We start from the raw sequence: 12,132 nt of genomic DNA on the forward strand, positions 1-12,132 counted from the left end.
GGCTGAGAGATCCAGAAAGACAATGAATTCATCTTCCAACAAGTGTGGCATGAAAAAACCTGAAAGATGTTGTGATTTCTCAGAAATCACAACATCCAATTGCTTCAGTGTCCAAGCAATTCTCCTGCAAGTGCGAGCGCGGTTAGTAGTTTGGAAGAGGATAGGATCAATCGTTCAGTACTGTTGGCTCACTGTCCCTCGATGAATCTTTGGACTCCCTGGAGGTGTCACATAATAATAATAATAATAATAATAATAATAATAATAATAATAATATGCAACCTTTTAAACCCAAAGTGTATAGCCTTACGTTTTGCAACATTAAATTGACAGTCGTTGTCCTTTGTTCACAATGCAACTTTATTTAAATCATCCTGCAGGATATCTACATTACCTTTATCAACTATTGTTCTCCCCAATTTTGCATCATCAGCATACAACTGAATATCCCTTCTTGAATATTTTCCTATGTCACTGATATACAAATTAAAGAGTAGCGGTCCTATTACTGAACCCTGAGATATTCCACTAGTTACCATCATTCTCCCAGATTCCACTGCACCATATACTACTCTCTTGTATCTGTCTATCTGTCAGCTATCCCCTATCCATGCTGATATATATCTGTGTGTGTGTGTGCGCGCGCGCGCGTATATATGTATGTATGTGTATAATCTCATTGGTTTAACCTGCTCCCAACAAGATTAAGAATTTCTAAAAATATTACAGTGATATTTGCATAAAATAAGCATAATATGAGTTTAATGGTTTTAAATTTACTGAAACGCGTTTCTGTCAAGAACTTTTTGTTGCTTATTTTAGATAATTGTTAAACTTGACGAACACGCTGGGGGGTTTGCACGATCAGCGTTCGCTGTGTTCATAGGATTCATGGAAATTTTCGTTCATCGTGAAGTTGTGGATGAAATCTCTAAGTGAAACGAAGGGCGTTTATTTCCTTAATATTAATTAAAGGCAGGTCGTCCCATTCCATCGTTTATAATAGACTGTTTCCGTGCTGCTCCCCTGGCGAAATGTCAGGTGAGTTTGGCTAAAATCAGCTGTAAGAAATATGGAGTCGAAAATCAAATTCTGGTACGGTCGATTTATTATTTCTGTAAAAAAAAAAATAGCAGTTTATGCACAGGAGCAACCAATGCTTAAAAAAATAAAAATAAAAAAATAAATAAAATAAAATAAAATTTTAAAAATGCACATTGCTTTCGATGTATATGAACATATGTAAAAATTTGTGAGTAATGTCAGCAGGGCAGTTGATGAAGCTTAATAATCTAAAGCTACTTTTAAGATTTTTTTCAAATCTCTGATTCTTAATCGCTAATTTATAAAGATCCATAATATTCTATGTCCATTCAGAACCATTTCCCATGAAATCGTTAAGTGAAATACATGACAGAGAATAAATAAATGCTAGAAATCAATCTGCTTTTTAATAAATCATTTGTTTATTTAATTTTTAAGAATTACTTGTCGACTCACGAAACTAGTAGAGTTTCTACTAGTGTCCTATCAATTAATACTTTGCTTTGTTTAAATTTGTAGTTAAATGAAGTATAATTTCTATATAGTATATTATGTCCTTTCATTTTGGAAGTTGTATTTCACCTAATGATTTAAGTGAAATATATATATATATATATATATATATATATATATATATATATATATATATAGTGTTATGGCACAAGGTTAAGCTAGGTTAAAACAATCTCCTTAAAACTATAAGAAAATTTGAGAGTGGCAAAATTTAGGCGCAGGCATGTACCTCTAGCACTGAAATAAGGTACAGAATTTTTCTTTGTGTGTAAGTTTGTAAAAATGCAGTATGGTTCAACAAAAAAAAAGTACTGAATAACTACAGTGATATATTAGTAAAATAAAGAGCCAAAAGGCTTCAGTTTGGCAATGCAAAATTATATAAGTCGAGTGGATATTAGATACGAGTTGCCTCAGTCCATTCCGAGGCACCTCTTGAATGCCAGGGAGTGTATTCCCGTAAGTGCTCTGGTCAACTTACCTTATGAAACTTTCATAGTTTCTACATTTGGCTTTGAATAGTGCTGGGTCTAATATCTACAATGATATATGTTATGGAGCAAACAGATGTCAAAGTTCAGTACTGTTTTTTTTTGTGTATGCGTGCGTGTGCATGCTCGCACTACACACACACACACACACACACACACACACACACACATCCACAGTAATTGATATTACATTTAGCCACTTAATCTTTGAAACTGGTTGTTGGTAATGAACTAGAGCAAATGATAGGCCTCTTTCTTGGGGGATCTATCATCTGCAGTCATTTACAGTCTAGTGCTGTAATGAAGTGTTTTTGGTGATACTACTAATTATGAGTTCTTTCCAATAAAGAATGCTTGTTAATTTAATTAAAAATAATTAGAAATTTGTCCTTAAGGATCTGTTGCTAATGATCTCCCTTTAAAACCAGCTGATCTTGAAAAAAAATATATATGTATATTATTACAATTGCATGGGAAAAGAAATCCATAGACTTATCATGGGAGACCTAAACTATCTGCACAGTACATGTTGCACCTCTTATTTACAAACAGAGCACTTACAACCATCTGTGGGGACCCATTATCAGAGTCTGTTCTGATTAAGGAGCTTAATCTTCTTTCAGAGGGCTTGTTGTTTGGGCCAGGGGAACATGCCATCGCCACCAAACATTGAGCCCTTTGGGAAGAAGATTAAGGTCCTTCACAAAAAGTTAACTTAGGGAACGTTTATACAGAGACTGTTGTGATAACTTGCTTCATCTTCCAAATCTGAATAGAAATGATGGTCTGAAATCATCCCTTTATGGAAAAATCATTCTTCACGTATTCTGTAATCAGTAAGTTTCCAATTAATTAATTAACGCTTTGCTTGTTGTTTAAATTTGTAGTTTATACTTAATATATTTTCAACCATGCTACACTCTGTGTCATATATGAGTAGCTCACATGTTTTTGTTTTAAATATTCCATTTTTCTCCTCTACTTGTTTACATTGAAAGTCATATTAAAGATGCTGTAGACACTAGGTCATAAATTCTCTGTTAAATAAAGTCACGCAAGTTATTATTATTATTATTATACAGGCACCTCCATGGAGTCTGAAGACTCATCACGGAAGACCCAATCTATCCACACAATCGACCATACCTCTCCTTGAACCCATTAACAGACAAAGCAATCACAACTGACTCTGGCAACTGATTCCACTCATTCACAACTCTCCAAGCAAAAAATCTAGTCCTCACATCACTACTAACCATACTTTTATTCAACTTCCAGGGATGACCCCTTTTTCTGGTCCCTCTAGCCAAGTGCTGAAGCATTTCCCCTACATCTATTGTATAAAACCCTTTAAACAACTTAGATGTTTCTATCATATCCCCTCTTTTTCTCTTATCAATCAACTTTTGCAATTCACACACACCATCTTAGTCACTTACCTCTGAATCCTCTCCACTGCTTCCACATTCCCCAGGAGACACTTGAGCACAGTAATCCAAATGTGGATATATCAAGGCCTTAATAAAGAAGAATAACAACTTCCTTATCTTTAATTGTTAATGTGTTCTTCAATAGCCAAGTAATCTTATTGGCTACCTTAGTAATCTTAGCAATATGTCCTCTGAACTCTCTATCTACCACCACCCCTATTTTTCTTATTTTTCTATTAATCTAAAAATTTGCATAACTTTACATTTCTCAACATTAAACTGACACCAATTATCATTTGCCCATATTGACAGCCTATTTAACTATTACCTAATTTTGTATTATCAGCAAAGAACTGAATGTTTCCTTTCAGGTTATTTCCTATATCATTTATGTACAAATTAAACAGCAATGGTCCCAGCACTGAACCTTGCGGCACACCACTAGTCACATGTTTTCATCTCAGTTCGGTCACTGCATATATCACTTTTTGATATCTGTCCAGCAGCCACCCTCTTATCCACTTAACCAGTGTCATATCTACACATTTGTTCTAATTTGTGCAACAGAGTTCCGTGTGGTATTCTGTCAAATGCCTTTGCAAAATCCAGCAAAATCATCATATAGCCATTTCCTTTATCCAACTCAGCTGTTACTCTTATAAAAAGTTATAAGAGTAACTTAGTAATTTACTAAGGTCATGCCTTAGTAAATTACTAAGGCATGACCAACCCTTCACAAAGCCATGTTGAACCTCATACAGTATGATATTTTTATCTACCCATTCTTGAATTCTTTTTTTTACCAATTTTTCTAGAACTTTTACCACCATGCCTGAAATACTGATTGGTCTTCAATTTTCCACTACAGTCTTAGAACCTCCCTTATGGAAACAAATTATTTTTCCCTCTTTCCACTCCATTTCCACTCTCAACTCTACCAGAGCTGAGATGTAAATTAAAGAGCCTAGGATGATATACCCCTTGCAAAGTGGTCAATCAGTAACTCAACTATTTTTACCCACTTCTTTCTCTTTGTGACCATCATCATTCATTAAGGTTAATCTTCCATAGTCATTTTCCCTCTTACTTGCCACATAACGAAAGAGTTCTTTAGGATTTCCTTTGGCCTACTCAGCTAGATTCTTCTCATAATCTGATTTTGCCTTTCTTGCCATGCTGGTCACCTTTCTTGCTTGAGCCTTGTACTCTTTATGAGTTTGCTGGTCACCTTTCTCTTTATATACCCTCTACTGCATTTTCTTCTTCTGCAGCTCGTGTTTAATGATATTACTCATCCATCTAACTCCTACCTTAGGAATCATCCTTACCCTAATACAGTTTAAGACTGCTTCCTCTAGATGACCATAGATGAAAATTGAAGATCTGTGAGGGCAGTTGAAGTTGTTTGGTGAGAGAGAGAGAGAGAGAGGGATCATTAATTAACCAGATTGTCCATTTCTGGATTACACTGAGCTGTCTTAGAGAGGATTTTGGTCCACCATCCCAAATGTGTGAGTAATAATCTATGGGTGAGTGGATTTAGGATTTGTGTTGAATTAGCAGATGTAGAGATGAGCAGAGGAGTATACAGAGTTTTTCAGCAGCTGCAGAAGCTATGGTTGACGTAAGTTTATGGCAGGAAAAGTTGGAGGTGTAAGTCTTCAAGAAGGGAAATCTAATTGTGTTGGGATATTTAGGTATTATCAAAAATTAAGGAAAAGAGATAAGAGATCTTTTTTTGCCAGAGATTAGACAGGACTGAGTTTTGATGACATTGAAATCTACAAGATTATTCTTATCCCATTGAAATATAGCTAAGAGATTAGAGCTTAGGACATTAGTCTTGGTGGTGGTTCTGTGGATCTGTTCTCTCTGTGAGAACAGATCATTTTTATACAAGATGAAGAGAGTTGGTGAAAACACAGAACCCTGGGGTTCCTTCAGCATTCGTGTGGAAACCTAAGGAGAAGGAACCATCCACCACAAGTCATAGTGAGTGACCAGTGAGACAGCTGGTAATACAGAGAATAGAAGGTAGGTCATAGAATAACAGTTTGCTAAGTAGGTCCCTATGCTAAACCCAATGAAATGCTTTTGAAATGTTGAGATCAGTCACTAGTTGCTCTAAATTTTTCCATGGCTTAAGGCCAGAGGTGGGTAGTGAAGATTATTATTATTATGTGACACCTCCAGGAAGTTCAAAGACTCATTGAGGGAGGGCACCTGCTCTACAACTCTTTCTCCACCACTCAATCCTCCAACTACAACTAACCACAACTACACCAATGCCATCTACCACCCGCTTCCACCACTAGTATTTCCACAGACAATTGCAAACATCTATGCCCATGTCAGGATTTGAATCCACAGCCTTTTGGCTGGAGGGTGGATACGCTAACTGCTTGGCCAACCATCCTGACAGAATCCGTATTGCTGCTTACTAATTAGTTGGTAGGTCTCCAGGTGATGAAGAAATTGGCTGTTGATGATCTTCTCCATAGTTTTTGAGAGAACAGAAGTGAGAGCAGTTTGATGGTAGTTTGTTTGCTGATTTTTATCGTCTTTCTGATGGATGTGGACCTGTTTCCATGCTGCCAGTTGAATAGGATTGATTGAGGAAGCAATATAAGATATATGTTAATTATGGTGCACAAGTTTTTAATACATTTAATATTTTTTAATAAGTTTTTTTTAGTTTTTAATAGGGATTCCATCCGAATCAGATGACCTGTTTTTGTTCAGGCTATTAAGAACTCTTCTGATTTTTTTCTGATAGGAGACTCAGTGGCTTGAAGTGAGAAGTTCGTGTTAAAGTAGGGAAACTTTGTCTTTTCATCAGTGCAGAAATTAGAAGAGAAGATTAATGCCAGTAAGTCATTCTTATCTTTGGGTATGTCTTTGGGTATATGATAGTGGTAGAAACATGGGTAGGCAAAAGTTGTGCCCAATGGCTTTGGCAAGGACTGGAAGGCTCAACTGCAGTTTGGACAGGAGGTGAGTTTCTGACATTGGCACTTTCAAAATCTCTCTTTTATTTGTTCATTTTTTTTTTTTTTTTTTTTTTTTTTTTGCAGCTGTTGTGAGCTGTGACATGGAATGAGCAGCTAGAGTTTGGTTTGAACTAATCATCATATGCTGTTTTTTATAATGTGTTAACACACTTTTTGAGAACAATGGCTTGCATGGTGGCTGAGGATTTCGGGAGGAATAAGGGATAAAGACCTTCGTTCCTATGAGAATGATTTATATTATTTGGTCTGAGCAAGTATTTGGATCAGAAGAATAGGAGCAGTGATCGGACTATGGAAAGGAGAAATCATGGAGCTCATCCCATTTGGCACTCTTCTAGTACCAATGGATGTGAGACTGAGAACTGTTGAGTGAAGGTTGTTTCATAGCAAAGGAGACATGAAGTTGTGGTCTGAGTTACCAAGAGGAGAACCATCATCTGCAGTATATTTGAAAGGGGAGCTTGTTAGGAAGAGATCAAGTGTGTTGTCAGATTGGAGGGGATTTGTCTGGTATTCTTGTAGGGATATTGATATACGTGTTAATTTGTGACTAATGGAAAATACCCCAGCATCCCTGCTTGCTTGCTTCGTGGAACTGGAGAAGGGAAGCCAATTTGATTTGTGGACATTGAAGTTCACAAGAATGATGCCTCACTGTTAGGGTATTTTATCTGCAGAAAATTGAACTCTGACTTCAGATAGTTGAAGTCAGTGTGAGTTGAAGTTTGAGTTTAGGATGTGATTAGAGACAGAAAATGAAAGTGACAGTTTCATTTGGTAAACTTAGAAATTTTGTTGAGTTGTAATCCATTATACATGGTGGGATGAAGAGATAAGGAACAAGGGCATGCAGTGAGATGTGGCAGACTTGCAAACATACTGCCCACATAGAAAGACCCAATCTTGCTGTCTACACATGACCTTCGCCTCTTCCCCTGCAAACCACCTTACTCCAATCATGAACTTGGAGAGTAAGTGGCAGCAGGATTAGCACTAGCTGATCAGGAAACTTTCCAATTCATTATTATCCGGTTTGGTTCCATATACTATCTAGCTTCTGGCTTGCAATACAGTTTTACTGCTGTACCCTTGAGTGAGGAGGGTCTGGGATCCTACAATTTGACTGACATGTGCTTGAGGATAATATTCGTGTGATGGGAGGAGGCAGAAACCAGAGCCCTTGCTCTAGCATCCAGACATGGCTGAAAGTCACTTCATGCCTCCAATAACCAAGTTGTGATATTTTGCCAGGTGATAAAAGATAGAGGAAACTGATTGGGAAATCTTTAGATAAATTGGACACAATCATTTTCCTCTAGCTTATAATAACAGCGTATTATACTCTTCTATTAATTTTGAACGGAAATTAATGGAACATCATCATGTAGCCTCAAAACCATGTGTTATTTCTTGATAGACACAGTTCCTCTGCTGTTTTAATAGCCTATCAAGATGATATTTATATTGAATTATAAGGTAAGCGATTATGGGAAATTCTGCAGTCAACTAGCATTAGTACCATAGGTTGATGAGCTGTGAAGGAAAGATTTTGATGGAGTATGGAAATTGATGCATCTGACTCAAGCAGTGAACAGTTGTATGCCAAGAGGTAGACTAATAAGTAGAGTACAAATAAAACCATTGAATCATGATGTCAGGCAATCAGTGGTATGGGAAAAGATAGTATTATGAGCTACAAGACAGTTGATAGTGTACAGATGCATGCAGAGTATAAAATGCAAGTTAGAAAAGGCACTTCTTCCACTCTTTTGCAAGTAAGAGGATGAAGAATTTCAGAAGGGTAACATTGGTAAGTGGTTATGCTAATAGGGTGACCTGGTAGTTGGGCACTTTGTCAGCATAAGCTGTAATGGTGTAAATGTGTAAACCTAGAAGAGAGGCAAATGATAGAAGAATTAGAAATGAAAGAATCATAGGAACAAGTGCTGCTTGAGCAGATGTTAATAAGGCTGGAGTAATAGATAATATATTACCATGTATTTTTAGGGTATGTGCAAAAGAGTTATGCCTTTGAGTCAGTTGTTTAATATGAAGTTTGCTGTGTATAGGGATCCTAAAAAAATATGTCAAAAAAAAACAAAAATAGTGCCACTGCACAAGTATAAGTGGCAGTTTGCTGATGGGCTTGTGCAAGAACACTGCTGTTTCTGATAATTTTTGGGTGGCCAATTATTTGTGGATTTTATGTGTTTATGTGTAAAAGTTGCTTTAGAAGTTGTGCTTGCATTGTTTGTAATGTATGCACTTGTTCGTTTGAGCTTATATATAAAATCTTTAAACTTAGAGTGAAACATGCTGACTAGCATAGAAAGCAAGATGCCCAGAGGTTTTGTCTTTGCATGAGTTGAATTTTGATTTTAGTCATTTCGTGAAATGTGAGGTATGCTATGTGTATTCATTAGATTATGTCAATAAGTTATGGATTTTTAAGGCAAATGGAAGAAGAGTATGTGAAGTGTGATTTGAAAGCAGAATTGATGGGTGGTGATGTATTGGTGACTGTGGGTGATAGTAACAAGAAAATTGAGTGCTAATATGATAGCAGAGAGGGATATTGTGAAAGAGTGGCAATGGTAGAAGAATGAATGAAGGATGGTAAAGAAGCTAGCATGAAAAATATGAACACAAGTGAGGAATGTTAGAAAAAAAAATTGTAAGGTTGTGGAATGAATTGAGGCATGCACAGAGTGAGATAGGATATTTAGAAATGAGATTGATAGTGGTGGTGCAAGAAGGAAAGTGCAAGCAGCAGATGAGTCAAAGTGAAATTATTAGAGCAGAATGGTGGAAAGTAGTGTAGTATGGTATGGAGAGTCTATGGAAAAAATAGGAAAATGAAGTAGGTATCAAAAAGATGTGTGAGAGGAGCAGTGATTGGGAAAAAAGTGACTGAGAAATGCAGAGGAGTTCATGTGCTGGTTGGAGAATGATTTGCAAGGAAGTGTGAATGAGGTAGCATGAGATTAGCAAGTGTGTGCTAGAGACTGTGAAGCAGAAGAGTGTGAGAGAGGAAGAATTGTTAGTGAATACCGAGGTATGATAATAGAGAGCTGGGGAGAAGACCAGTGATCATGAATGGCATGATAACTAAAATATGGAGGAAGAGAGGACTTAAGTTTGTGGATGGGTGGGATAAATTTGAAGGTAGGAAAAAGCTGTTTGCTGTAGACTTTTGCGATTGAGTGAGAGAGTGATAGTGTAAAACTAAGTAGATTGTTGATGAGAGGAGTGTGTGTAGCGAGTCAGAGAAATGAATACTAGCTAGTAGGACTGAGTGTAAGATATGAGAATTAGTATGGGATAATGAACAAAGGAAGACAGAGATGGCCTCAATCGGAGCAGCAGAGTCCAAAGACTTGAATGATGTGGTAAGGAACTGTGGAAAGGGAAGGGTGACCAGGGAAAAGCTACTGTGCCACCAGTGCAAGGAGTATTAGGAAATAAGGATACAAAGTTTGCACAGCCTTATTATTATTCAGGCCTCCATGGAGTCAAAAGACTCATCGTGGGAGGTCCTTCCTAAGAAATGCAAAGTCTATCAAGACTCACCGAGGAGAGGTCCCCCCTAAGAAACACAAAGTCTATCAAGACTCACCGAGGAGAGGTCCCCCCTAAGAAACACAAAGTCTATCATACCACTCCTTGAACTCATTATCGCTCTCACCACTCCATCAGTCAATGCATTCCATGGTTCAACCACCCTCCATGCAAAGAAACCACTCCTTACCCTCTTGCTCACAGTTTTCTTTTAATGCAGTTAGTCAGTCCACAAATCATTGGTGTTATTGAGATGTGTTACAGAGCATGACATACTTTATTTGAATAGAATGATGGTTACAGTATTTTTCAAAAAAGACAAATGATAAAAGAGAAGATGGGGATATTATTGATGATTTCAGAAGAGTTGTGTCCTCTCAAGGTAGAACTTGAAGAAAGCAGTAATGATAATGACTTTGAGGCCATTTGGTGTTAGATTCAGGTTTAGCAAAAATTTTAGGTAATTATCGGAATGCAGAGGGAAATGAAACAGCAACAGGAGGATGATAATAACAGGTGACTTTGAGTATGGCAACATTGACTGGAAGCATGAAATATCATGTGTGAATAAGGAGATCAAGTTCATTGAGATACTTAGGGACAATTATCTTATGTAGCATGTAGTTGATCCAATGCATGGGACTTTAAGTGTTAGACTTAATAATATCATCTCATACAGCGATAACAGAGGACATCACAACAGTGCCACCAATAGGAGAGCGATCATCTGGCTTTGACATGGAGCATGGCTAGCCAGGAATCAGCTTCACAGAACAAGAGTAATGTATGAAATTACAGAGCAGGGGGGGGGGGATTATGATAAATTAAGGAAACAGATTGGTAATATGCAGTGGCTTAATCATTTGAAGAGAAATTAGCGTGCTCCAGAATCAATTATTTATGGGAATGTCAGATTATATTCCTAAAGGTCTAAGGATAAGTAGGAGTAAAATGGATGAATCATTAAATTATGCAGAAGCTTCTGGAAAAGAGGTTGTTATGGAGGAGGAGACATGAAGAACAGGATACCCCCCCCCCTCAGAAGCAGCATGAGGAGTATAATATGAAGGATTAAGGGACAAATTTATGCAATCAATAAGAAAAGCCCAAATGCCATATAGAAAACGAACTTGGTAGAATGAAATCAAACAAGCTCCTACAGAGACTCAAGGACTCATCATGGAAGTGTCTCTTCTGGGTCACATAATGCTAACACACATGCTGGAAGATACTTTCAGAAACTGTCACACCATCATCCATCCCAGCAGTATGGAATCCTTGACATGCTAATTCATAGAGTCAAGTGTTGTTTGTTCTAGTATTGTAGCTCTTACTACAGAACTCTTCTACATTTCCATCACTTTCTGGTCAATGAGTACAGTCCTTACAACATGGATAAAATACCGCATCCCCTCCCCCACCTTCCTCTCCCCAAATACACAAGATCATAGTACTATTGTCCTTATTCCATATGCTTAGTACATTTCAAGTACTTAAGTATTAAAGAAATATGAACATAGTGTGAAGGTTATATCTCCCTTCCAACTAGCAACTCTGATCTATTCACCACTGGACACACAGGAAGATCTGTCAATCAGCATCTCCCTCAGAGAACACAAAAAATACATTTGTTATCATCGTTATGGCAGGTCAGGAATAACAGACTGCTGCATTAATCTGTCGCAAATTTGGGACACTCATCTTGCAATCAACCAAGAAAAAGCTGTAGAAAAAAAACTTCCATTTATATATCAGAGGGTACCAAATTATTAGTAACATCTGACTTCCATAGAGCCTGAGACTCATCATGGGAGGTACACACTATCCCACATCCAAAGCTCATCCAACCATGCCATAAACTGATTCATTGTGTTTACATTCACAACACACAGGCAATGCATTCCACTCACCAACCACTCTCCATGTAAAGAACTTTCTCCTCACTCCTGTTCACACTCTCCTTATACAGTTTCCAGGGATGGGTTCTTGTTCTGATAACAACCTGATAACAATTCCTGACTAGCTCACGTCTCAATCATATCCCCCTCCTCCTCCTCCTATTCATGAGGCTTTGTAATTTACATT

General features: G+C 37.4%; 1 protein-coding gene across 6 annotated transcripts in view; it reads left to right on the top strand.

Moving 5' to 3' along the window:
• The first annotated feature begins 873 nt into the window (after nucleotides 1–873).
• Keap1 (kelch like ECH associated protein 1) overlaps nucleotides 874–12,132 on the top strand; it is a 210,987-nt gene continuing 199,728 nt past the window's right edge. For 2 of the 6 annotated variants that reach the window (XM_090416108.1, XM_090416113.1), the window contains exons 1-2: nucleotides 874–1,041; nucleotides 6,255–6,347. The gene's annotated coding sequence lies outside the window, so the exon portion shown is untranslated. Of the gene's footprint in view, nucleotides 1,096–6,254; nucleotides 6,473–12,132 lie in introns of all 6 variants that reach the window. The other 4 variants (XM_090416110.1, XM_090416109.1, XM_090416111.1 and 1 more) reach the window with 4 other exon arrangements.

Source organism: Typopeltis vanoorti, chromosome 3 (genome assembly GCF_054136105.1).
Source record: "Typopeltis vanoorti isolate ZY-2024b chromosome 3, IOZ_Tvanoo_1.0, whole genome shotgun sequence".
Lineage (NCBI taxonomy): Eukaryota > Metazoa > Arthropoda > Arachnida > Uropygi > Thelyphonidae > Typopeltis > Typopeltis vanoorti.